Source organism: Euprymna scolopes, chromosome 5 (assembly GCF_053919585.1).
Source record: "Euprymna scolopes isolate OS-2025 chromosome 5, ASM5391958v1, whole genome shotgun sequence".
Lineage (NCBI taxonomy): Eukaryota > Metazoa > Mollusca > Cephalopoda > Sepiida > Sepiolidae > Euprymna > Euprymna scolopes.
This window is the reverse complement of record NC_136486.1, coordinates 118,755,860-118,768,810: the sequence shown is the minus strand read 5'-3', so window position 1 is coordinate 118,768,810 and position 12,951 is coordinate 118,755,860.

Genomic DNA, 12,951 nt, shown 5'->3' with positions numbered 1-12,951 from the left:
ATTACATCCCTGGCAACGCCTAGAAACCAGCTAGAACATGTATTTCAGTCAATCTTTATTACATCTTGGGCTATGCCGGGAAACCAGCTAATCTCTATTTAGTGACTTGACCACCAAAATACCTCCCTAAGTGTGTCCTTTCTTTTGAACTTATTAGATATAGGTATCTAGAAATGTGTGTGAAATTTTGTTGAATGCATTGTTCACTATGATTTTCTTATTGTTCTACACAATATCAACTGTAGCGAAATAAAACAGTAAACTTAGTGTAGTGTTAGAATAAAGAGCAAAGGAAAAAATTAGAATCATATTCTGTAATTACAAATCTAAATTTGCTAGCGTGTACCAGTATTTGCCAGGTTGTGGAAATTTGGAATTTATAACATATGTAGTGGCCTTTTCCTAGATACCTATTTTTATAATTGTTTCAGTACATTGCTACAAAATGTGACATTTGTTGGCGTTTGTAAAAAAAATCATGAATGTGCTTATATTCCAAAAAAGAAAATATCAGTGCACAGTATTGAAAGTGTTTGAGATTCAAAAGTCTGTAACATTTCTACTAACTTCATAAGATGTCATGTGAGAAACTTAATTGAATATCAAGACATTATCTGAAGCGTTTTTATTTTGGTGTAACGTATGTGTTTACAGTGAACCTTAACTTTTAATAAACAGATTGGTATGCAATGACATAGGCTAGGAATCTTAGACAAAATATATATAAATTGGAAAAATGTGTGAACAAATGAAAAAAAAATGATCCGCTCTACTTGATGACATCAAGCACAGTAATATTTTAGTGAAGAAAATATGAAATTGATGTTCAGTGATTAGTTTGGATGAATGAGAAAATGTAATTGTTTGATGCATAAAAAATAACTCATTTGCTGTATTTGATATTAAGCAGCAAAAAAATAGTGATTTGAATATTTAGGAAAACATCAAATCAGATTATGTAAAAAAAAAAGATGAAATTAGAAAATATATATTTTCTGTTTATGAGTTTTGCCAATCAAAATTTTGTGGCAGAAATTGGGTGATTACCATGCAATTTTATTTTGGTAAAATTCTTAAATTATTTCAATGTTTATTATAATTTCTTATTAGTGACTTGTTATCATCAAAATCCGCCCCAAAGAGTGTCCTTTCTTTTATTAGGTATCAGAATAGGTATCCAGATTTCTACTTCTATACAAATATGATATTGTAGTACAGTAAATGTCAAATTGTTTTTCAAGTATTAGTTTGTAACGTTTGTACTGACTTCATCAGATGTCATGTAAGAAACTGAATTCTATGTAAGAAGACTTTATCTGAAGTGTTTTTATTTTGGTATATCATGTGTGATTACACTGTAGTAATTGCGCTGAAAGCATGTTAATTACAAATGACAAAAGTTAAATCAATTTCTGATTCAGCTACACAATATAAACTAAAGGAAATCAAATTTGCAAAATAAAAGCAATATGTAGTTATGGGTTAGTTTGGAGTTAGAATAAAAAGCCAACAAAACAGTTAGTTTGTATTGTGTAGATTGGTCATTTCTGATAGTATTGAGAGTTGTCAATGAAAATCTTAATTTCCGACAAAATACTGAATGTTTCTTGGATACCCATTCGTAAAAAGTACCTTTTTTGGAAAAAAAAAACAAAAAAAACTCCCCGGATCACCTTCACCACCTTAAAAAAAAAAAACTTTATTCTTAAAAAAATGTGCACATTGTTAGTGTAAAAAACAGATTCGCACCACTTGATGAAATCAAGCATAGTAATATTTTAGTAAAGAAAATATGAAATTGATTTTCAATAATTAGTTTGAATGAATATCAGAAAATGTAATTGTTTGATGCATAAGAAAGAACTCATCTGCTGAATTTGATATTAAGCAGCAAAATATTTCAAAACATAAAAATGTGAAACATAACATGAATACTCTCCGTTGTCACTTGAAAACATTGACCTTGGTAGGAAGTTTATTAGATACTGAAATTGTGGTCTTGGTATGGTGTGCTTAATATTATTGTATGCAAAATTTAAAAACACAAAAGAGGGTACAATCAATATTGAAAAAGTAACATCTGTCACAGAAAATAGTAATTTATAAATGTCAAAAGAAATATTATTCTGTACTTAAAATGTTAAACTTACTGTTAACAATAATTTAAAATGGTGATCAGGATGAGTCCAACAACTTAGTCCTTGAGCTTTCTTATTGGTCATAGTAAAAAGAAATTGTAGTCTTTCAAGTTTGTTGGTCGCATTGGGATTCTTGGAATGTATCAACAGATTCCTGCATATGAATCTTTGTTAATTCCACACAATACAAAATATATATACAAAACAAAGTAAAGCAAAGTATAGGGTTAGTTGTGTCCTCTAATTATCAACCAAGTATATGTATTGATAAAAAGATAAAAGCAATGGAAATGTTTATTACAATGTATCAATATTAAATTTTTATCATGAACAACAAATCGAAATAATGATAGATATTTTGTGCTTATACGAAACTGGAATCAAGGATTGTCACCTGTGATTTTATATATGTCAATAGTGCATGCCACTACAAATGATATTAGCCAAATTAAGTTTTGTTTATTTCACCCATTATAAAATATATACACAAAATGCAGTAAACAAAGTTTAGGTTTAGTTAATGATAAGTTTAGGTTCGAGAAATAAGCAAAGAAAAGAAAAAAAGATACATTTGTTTATAGTGTGTAAATTGTAAGTTTGTAAATATTTAAAACTATCCACACTGGTATGTGGAAATTCTAGATACCTATTGTTATAAAGTTCCAATTCATGTTTGATATATCACTCTACATGTTCCCTGTTGCACCCCAAAGATGTAAATGATTATCGAGAAAGTGAAATGAAACAGTATTTGAAAGAAAATAGAAACAAATGCTGATGTTTACTATATAAAACACTGTGTTCAATGGAATTGAGCCTTATACAATATTGGTGGAATAAAAAAATCCATTTTTTTAATTCAATTTAAGAAATGAGCAAAAAATTGATATTTAAAATATTTGGCATGAAGAAAAAGAAATATAAGATAAAAGGTGATAAAGCAGTAAGAATCATATGCTGAATTCAATTAAAAACAAATATGATTGTCAAAGAAATATCATGAAAATTTTGTAAGTGAAAAAAATTATTTTTTGATATATTTGGTTTCGAAGTATTAAGAAACATGTACAACTTCATTTTAAAGACAAAACGAAAACTGTACTAATGATAATGACAATGGTGAAAGGAAATTGGAAAAAAATGTATCAGAGGTAAAATGTTGGTCACATATACGTTTGTGTGGTATGCATGAAACACGTGTAGAAAATTATATTTTCTGATGCTGAAAGTAAGAAGAGAAACATTGTTAAAAAATGATCTAAAAGGCAATAGTATAATCCTCATTTTTAGTGTGGGATATGTTGTTTGTTTCAATTGAGAAAGGAAACTTTAATTTATACAATTTGATGTTATAGATCACAAGTTTTATTACAATAAACATTGTGTTCTTTAATTATCAACCAAGTATATTTATTGATAAAAAGAGAATGTAATGGACATGTTTATTATAATTTATCAATATTAAATTGTTATCATGAAAAACCAATGGAAAGCGTGAATGTTATTTGGTGTTTTTAAAAAACAGCTACCAATGATTGTAACCAGTGATATTTGTGTATGCTAACAGTGCAAATGTGGTGGTGAAATGAATTTTTGTTTATTCTTCACAATATAAAATATATACACAAAACTAAAACATAATTTACGGTTAGTTAATGATAAGTTTAGGTTAGAGAATTAAGCAAAATTATAGATACCTATTGTTATAAAGCACCAATTCATGTTTGGTATATCAATCTACATGTTCCTTGTAGCACCCCAGAGGGGTAAATGAGTGTCAACAAAATGAAATAAAACATAGTATTTGAAATAAAATGAAAAAGTGCTTGAAAAGTGAAATATGCTGATGTTTACTATCTAAAACATTGCGTTCAATGCAATTGAAACTTATACTATATTGGTGGACTAAGAATTAAAGAAATAAAATTTAAGAAATTAGCAAAAAATTGATATATAAAATATTTGGCATGAAGAAAAACAAATATAAGACAAAAGGGGAAAAAGCAGTAACAATCATGTGCTGAAGTTCATTGAAAATAAATCGTTTGTCAAAGAAATATAATGAAAATTCTCAGAGTGGAAAAAAAAATGGGATTTTTACAAATCTGGTTTCCAAGTAATAGGAAACATGTACAGCTTCATTTTAACGACAAAATGTAAACTGTAGTAATGGTAATGAGAATGTTGAAGGAAATTGGCAAAAAATTGTTAGTCAAATGTTGATCAAATATTATAAGTTTGTGTGATATGCATGAAACGTTTAGAATATGATCTGCTCTCATGCTGAAAGCAAGTAGAGAAACATTGTGAAAAAATGATGTAAAGCTAAGCTAAGCAAACGACCAGTGAATGGAAATGTTTATTATAATGTATCAAGATGAACATATTATCATGAAAAAGCAAATCGAAATAGTGATAGTTATTTGGTGCTTATACGAAACAGGTATCAAGTATTGTCACCAGTGATTTTATTGATGTTAACAGTGCATGTCACTAAAAATAATGATGGTAGCGAAATTAAGTTTTGTTAATTCTACCCAATATAAAATATATACGCAAAACAAAGTAAACAAAGTTACGGGTTAGTTAATGATAAGTTTAGGTTCGAGAAATAAGCAAAGGAAAAGAAAAAAAAGGTACATGTGTTTATATTGTGTAAAATGTTAGTCTGTAAATATTTCCAACTATCAACACTGGTATGTGTAAATCCTAGATACCTATTGTCATAAAGTACCACTTCTTGTTTGATATATCACTCTACATGTTCCCTGCAGCATCCCAGAGAGTTAAATGAGTGTCCACAAAATGAAATAAAACATAGTACTGGAAATAAAATAAAATAAGAATATGTCTGAAAAGAAATAAATGCTGTTTACTATATAAAAAGTTGTTTTCAAGTGTCAAATGGAATTGAATCTTATACAATGTTGGTGGATTATGAAATTGCATGAATGAAATAACATTGGAGAAATAAGAAAAAAGTTTATATATACAATATTTACAAATGTAAGATAAAAGGTGAAGAATGGCCAAATCCGAGATCTATAAATCGTAAATTTTCAAAGTGAAAACAGATATTTTTTTTTTTTTTTTAGATCTGCTTTCCAAGTAATAGTAACCATGTACAGCTTCATTTTAAATGAAAACTGTACTAATGATAATGTTCATGGTGAAAGGAAATTGGAAAAAAATTAAAAATGTCAGAGGTAAAATGTTTGTGTGGTATGCATGAAACACGTGTAGAAAATGATCTCATGCTGAAAGTAAGAGAAACATAGCTAAAAAATTATGTAAACGCAATAGTAAAATCCTCATTTTTAGGAACATAGTGTGGGGTATGTTGTTTGTTTCAATTGAGAAAGGAAAGTTTAATTTTTAGAATTGGATGTTATAGATCACAAGTTTTATTACAATAAACATTGTGTTCTCTAATTATCAACCAAGTATATTTATTGATAAAAAAAGAAAAGTAATGGACATGTTTATTATAATTTATCAATATTAAATTGTTATCATGAAAAACCAATGGAAAGCGTGTTGGTTATTTCGTGTTCATAAGAAAAAACATCATGGGTTGTCACCAGTGATTTTATGTATGCTAACATTTCGCTGCAAATGTGGTAGCTAAATGTCTTTTTGGTTATTCTACACAAAATAAAATATATACACAAAACAAAGTAAAAGAAATGTCAGGGTTAGTTAATGATAAGCTTAGTACCAAGAAATAAGCACAGAATAAGGAAAAGAAAGATACATTTGTTGATATTGTGTCGATTGGTGAATTTGTTGGTTCATTTTGTTTTATGACATATCAACACTATATCATGCCCAATCTAGTGACATTTTTTTTTCCTAGAATATATTTGTTTATTTAATGTTGGTTTCTATTTAACTCATAATTGGGACCCTAACAGGTACTACTACTCCAGATCAGAGTGGACCTGGTAGCAATAGCAATTAAATGGTGGCTTCACACTTCACAAAGCCCCATGTTTGGATACAGTTTATGGTCATATCCAGGACCTGGTGAATTTGTAAATAATTGAAACGATCAACACTGGCGAGTTAGAATTCTACATACCTATTGTTATAAAGTACCAATTTATGTTTTACATATCACTCCACAACGTTGCTGCAGAATCCAGACAGTTGAAAGAGTCTCAAGAAACTGAAAAGCTATTTAGTACTCTTAAATAAAATAACATGCATAAAGAAATCCTAATATAAGACAATAGATGAAAAAGCAATAAAAATTTTGTGTGGAATCAAGTGAAAACAGTTTCTTTGTCAAAGAAATTGCATGAAGATTCTCAGAGACTTTTCCTTCCTCGTTCCCTTCCCTTTTGGTGGAAGGAAACTTTCACAGTGGCTCAGAAGGTGGGCTGAGCACACTTCCTACAAAGGTGGGATGGGTAAATTTCTTTTTCATTTGGTTGCCTGGAGGACAGGCTTAGGCCCCCCCCCCCAAAAAAAAACGTTGGAGCCAGGGAACTTCTCCTCCCAGAAGGGGGAGGGGGGCCCGGGAAGGCTTCTCTTCCCATATTTTTTGTTTTGTGTAAGGTTGATCTCTTTCCAAAGGGAGTAAGAGGATATCCCTCTCTTAGGAGGAGAGCGAAGGCTCCCTGGGCCTCCCATCCTCCTTCTGAGAGAAGTTCCCCGGCTTCCACATTCATTGCTCAGCCCGCCGTCCAGGCAATCAGAGTCTGATTGTCTGCCGTATATAAAAAGGCGATTTTAGCTTGTCAGGCGGTATGCTCTGCGTAGACCATTTTTCTTCCACCTGTTGACCTTCCCTCCCTGTCATACAATACGCTTAAACAGGATATTTTAATTTATGCAGATTCCATATAGACTTTTAGTTTCCCAGGGTGTATACCCTCCGTTGACCATTTATGTTTAAGAGCTTTCCTTGCCCCTTCTCTGCCCCAGAATGGGAAGGGAGCTCTTTCCCACTGTATGGGGGGGGGGCGGCTTTCTTTTATGGTTATGTGGGGAGCCTTACCTTTACCCCCCTTAAGGTGGTAGGTCTTTTTTGTAAAATTGTTAGTCAAATGTTGATCAAATATTATAAGTTTTTGTGATATGCATGAAACATGTGCAGAATATGATCTGCTCTCATGCTGAAAGCAAGTAGAGAAACATTGTGAAAAAATGATGTAAACCTAAGCTAAGCAAACGACCAGTCAATGGAAATGTTTATTATAATGTATCAACAATAACACATTATCATAGTTATTTGGTGCTTATACGAAACAGGTATCAGGGATTGTCACCATTGATTTTATTTATGTTAACAGTGCATGTCACTACAAATAATGATGGTAGCGAAATTAAGTTTTGTTTATTCTACCTAATATAAAGTATATACACAAAACAAAGTAAACATCTGCTGAATTTGATATTAAGCAGCAAAATATTTCAAAACATAAAAATGTGAAACATAACATGAATACTCTCCATTGTCACTTGAAAACATTGGTCTTGGTAGGCAGTTTATTAGATGCTCAAATAGTGGTCTTGGTATGGTGTGCTTAATATTATTGTATGCAAAATTTAAAAACACAAAAGAGGGTACAATCAATATTGAAAAAGTAACATCTGTCACAGAAAATAGTAATTTATAAATATCAAAAGGAATATTATTCTGTACTTAAAATGTTAAACTTACTGTTAACAATAATTTAAAATGGTGATCAGGATGAGTCCAACAACTTAGTCCTTGAGCTTTCTTATTGGTCATAGTAAAAAGAAATTGTAGTCTTTCAAGTTTGTTGGTCGCATTGGGATTCTTGGAATGTATCAACAGATTCCTGCATATGAATCTTTGTTAATTTCACACAATACAAAATATATATACAAAACAAAGTAAAGCATAGTATAGGGTTAGTTGTGTCCTCTAATTATCAACCAACTATTGCTAAAAAGAGAAAAGCACTGGAAATGTTTCTTATAATGTATCAATATTGAATTGTTCTCATGAAACACAAATCGAAATAGTGATAGTTATTTGGCGCTTATAAGAAACAGGTATCAGGGATTTTGGTGTATCAGATGTTTTTACAGTGAACTTAACTTTCAAGAAACAAATTGGTATGCAATGACATAGGCTAAGAATCTTAGACAAAATATATTCAAATGAAAAAAAATGTTGAACACTTATAACTTTGTATGGACTCTCAAAAACATTTGTAAAAAATGTGTAAACAAATGTAAAAAAAAATGATCCGCTCTACTTGATGACATCAAGCACAGTAATATTTTAGTGAAGACAATATGAAATTGATGTTCAGTGATTAGTTTGGATGAATGAGAAAATGTAATTGTTTGATGCATAAAAATAACTCATTTGCTGTATTTAATATTAAGCAGCAAAATATAGTGATTTGAATATTTAGGAAAACATCAAACCAGATTATGTAAAAAAAAAAAGATGAAATTAGAAAATATATATTTTATGCTTATGAGTTTTGCCAAATAAAATTTTGTGGCAGAAATTGGGTGATTACCAAGTAATTTTATTTTGGTAAAATTCTTAAATTATTTCAATGTTTATTATAATTTCTAATTAGTGACTTGTTATCATCAAAATCCGCCCCAAAGAGTGTCCTTTCTTTTATTAGGTATCAGAATAGGTATCCAGATTTCTACTTCTATACAAATGTGATATTGTAGTACAGTAAATGTCAAATTGTTTTTCAAGTATTAGTTTGTAACGTTTGTACTGACTTCATCAGATGTCATGTAAGGAACTGAATTCTATTTAAGACTTTATCTGAAGTGTTTTTATTTTGGTAGATCATGTGTGATTACACTGTAGTAATTGCGCTGATAGCATGTTAACTACAAATGACAAAAGATAAATCAATTTCTGATTCAGCTACACAATATAAACTAAAGGAAATCAAATTTGCAAAATAAAAGAAAAATGTAGTTATGGGTTAGTTTGGAGTTAGAATAAAAAGCCAACAAAACAGTTAGTTTATATTGTGTAGACTGTTTAATTAACTTTGTTCATTTCTGATAGTATTGAGAGTGGTCAATGAAAATCTTAATTTCTGACAAAATACTGTAATTTTCTTGGATACCCATTCGTAAAAAGTACCTTTTTTGTGAAAAAAAAAAACACTCCCCAGATCACCTTCACCACCTAAAACACAAAAACAAAAATATCTTTATTCTTCAAATATTGTGGTTGACTGGAGGACGGGCTGAGCACTCCCAAAAAGGTAGGAGCCGGGGAACTTCTCCTCCCAGAAAGGGGGCCCGGGAAGGCTTCCCTGTCCCCATATTTTTTTTTTTTTTTTTGTGTAAGGTTGATCTCTTTCCGAATGGAGTAAGCGGAACCGACAGGGGGGGGGGTCAATCAACCATACAAAAGAATATCTATCTCTTAGTTGAAAGAGGGAAGGTCTCCCTGTCCTCCCATACCCCTTCTGAGAGAAGTTTCCCCAGCTCTCAGCTTTGGGGGGGGGGGGTAGGAGGGCTTAGCCCGCCCTCAAGGCAAATAGTCTGACTGTCTGCCTTATATAAAAAGGCGATTTTAGCTGGTCAGGTGGTATGACCTGCATTGACTATTTTTCCTCCACCTGTTGACCTTCCTTAATATTTATTTTTAATAATAAACACATTTTATTTTAATATTAATATTTATTTGTAATAATAAACACATTATATTATTTTAAATATTAATATTTATTTTTAATAATAAACACATATTATTTTAAATATTAATATTTATTTATAATAATAAACACATTTTATTCTACTTTAAATATTAATATTTATTTTTAATAATAAAAACAATTTTATTTGAATATTAATATGTATTTTTAATAATAAACTCATTTTTATTTTAATAATTATTTTTAATACTAACTCATTTTATTATTGTAAATGTTAATATTTATTTTTAATAATTATTGTTATTTAATAATAATATCTTCTATTTTTTTACTGTTTATGTCTAACTTTTATCGACTTTTTCTTTTTTAATAGCATATTCTTTAAATGAATAGAGAAATATAGAAAAATAATTTCCCAAATTTTAGACCCCGGTTATTTGGCTGATAGTCGATAAAAATGATTAAAAGAGAGATTCATGAACATTAACGTTGTCATATAAAAAGAAAATGCTAATAAGAAGTGTTTTTAATCAATGTAACATATTTATTCAACTCTGTCATATATTTGTTTGATGACAACTTTTTCGAATCTGTGTACAGTAAAAACGATATACTTACATAGGATTTTGAAAGCATTTAAACTGTCGAAGAGTTTTATTATAAATAAAAGAGTTTAGTTTGTTGAACTTAATGGACTTTTTTGTTGTATCTATTAACTGTTTATTCTTTTTATCAAACAAAAAGAGAATTTTTATATTGACATGTGATGGACTGTTTTTCTAACATCGAAATTTTAAAATTAGTTTTATTTAAAAAAAAAAAAAAACTCGCCATTAGTGGACGGTCAAAAGACAAATATATAACAAATAAATGTTAGGAAAGGCAAGATAAGTTACTTTTCTATCCAACTGGATATATTTTTTGTGTTTTTATTCAATGTAACATATTTATTCAGCTCGAAAAACATACAGTGTTTACCGATGTATTCGAAAAATGCCACCAGTTGTTTACATAGCCATTTGCCGGAAGTGACGGTTTTTTTTTATATAAGTTTTATTCAAACAGGCTTTAAGTTCAAATTAATGGACTTTTTTTTGTAATTCCAAAATAAACTATTACAGTCGTTTAAAACATAATAGAAGTATTATTTTTTATATTTTAAAAACAATGTTTACAAAATGTCTATGCGCGTTTCTTCCGGCCGGCTGCGAATAGCATAAATAAATAACTGTTGCCAGAATTTATCGCATTTTTATTTTTTAATAGCATTTTCTTAAAACGAATAGAAAAATAATTTCCCATGAAAAAAAAAAAAAGAAAATGCTATTAAATATAATAAAAATTACTGAGATAAAAATATAAAAAAATACGTACGTAACAACAAAAACACACCGAAGAAAGTGTGTGTGTGTGTGTGAGAGAGAGTGAGAGAGAGAGAGAGAGAGGGAGGGAGGGAAGAGGAAGCGGTGTATGTTGAATTTTGTTCCTTTTCGAAGCAGCACAAAAAGTAAGTGTTTCCATAGTAACCAAACCGTGACGTCACGTCACGTGACATGACTAAGCGTTTTTAAACGAATAGAAAAATAGAAAGAGGGTGATAGAGAAAGTGAGAGAGAGAGAGAGTAAGTGTGAGAGAGAGAGACGGTGTTGGTTTTACTCCCCCCCCCTTCCAGCTTAAGAGGTATGAGGTCACGTGGTAATATACAAAATGGCTAATTATTTTACATTACATAAATATTACGATATTTTTATAATCGTCTAATATTTAGAAAGGTGAATTTTTTTATTCCCGTACATTTTTTCCTGACATTTTTCGTTAAAACTCTTGTATAAATAATATTTTTAACCAGGTAATAACGATGGAAACATTGGCATAAAGTAAAAAAAAAGATATAACTGAGCCGAAGAGAAAAATGCAAAAGTATCGGAGAAAGATTTTTTTAATAACAATTGGTCGCCATTAGTGGACGTTGACGTCACGTCACGTGACATGACTAAGCTTTTTTTTTTTTTACGTATTAATTACATTGGATCATTCAAGAATTACGTAATAAAAAGCATTACAATGACAGTTTTTTTTTGGACCCCCTTGGAGATAACTGATACGTTTACCCCTTTCTCCTCGTCCGTTTGACGTGAAATTTCGATATTTGTCATCCGGGACACGGGGCTTCGATATGATACCAAATTTATCAAGTCTGGTTGTGTGTTTCAAAAGTTTTAGCGTTACATACAAACATACAAACTCACAGACATTTGGGATTTATATATATAGAAGATTAACCTACATTATCGATTTAAAGGAATATTCGAATGAGGAATTTCGAACAGGTAAAAAGCTTATACGAACTAAACAAAATAACGTCATGTTACCATAAACAATAAGATAATTTGATTCTAACAAAATCTACTTTTTCAAAACAGACATAACTTCATTTAACATTAGTAGCATTTACAGTTTTCGAAACAAATTAAAAATAAACGGAGTTCACTCTAACCATATCTACTTGTAAAATCTGACCACATGAGAAAAAAAAACAATGTCACTTCTAATAGTTTATTCAAACAAAATTCTTTATTCTTATCCTACTTTTCACTTGAATTTTCACATATAAATCATGCGACAACTACGGCGAGGCCGACGACTACATACATTTATGGGAATAAGGGAATATCGGATGATGGAATTTCGAACACTTGCAACAAATTATCGATAAATAAACAACATGGCAATAAGACAAACATATTGTTTGTATTAATGGCATGTTGTATATTTATCGATAATTTTCGATTATGTAAAAACATAGCACGATCCGTATTCTGCAGAAGTGTAAAGCAATATATAGACTGACACAGCAAATCAGGATTACGTAGAATGGAGAATACGGTGCTTATTGCTTTACTCAGGTATGAAGCAAAACACGACATTGGTCATGGCCGCCTTTGAGTGATGGTTACGGCCAGTGAACGACAGTTGTTAAGACAATCAGTACCCATTAGTGATCATGGGTTAACGTTAATATGCGAAAGTAACTAACTCAATACAGCAGTTGCTGCTTAAATACAGCTGTAATCGACTGGAAATGAAGTGAAAGTATCCAAGTAAAAAGAGAAATTACCACAATGGATGACAGTTCCTGCCACTTACAGAACATTATAGTAGCCATCTGAAAATCACTGTCAATCACCGT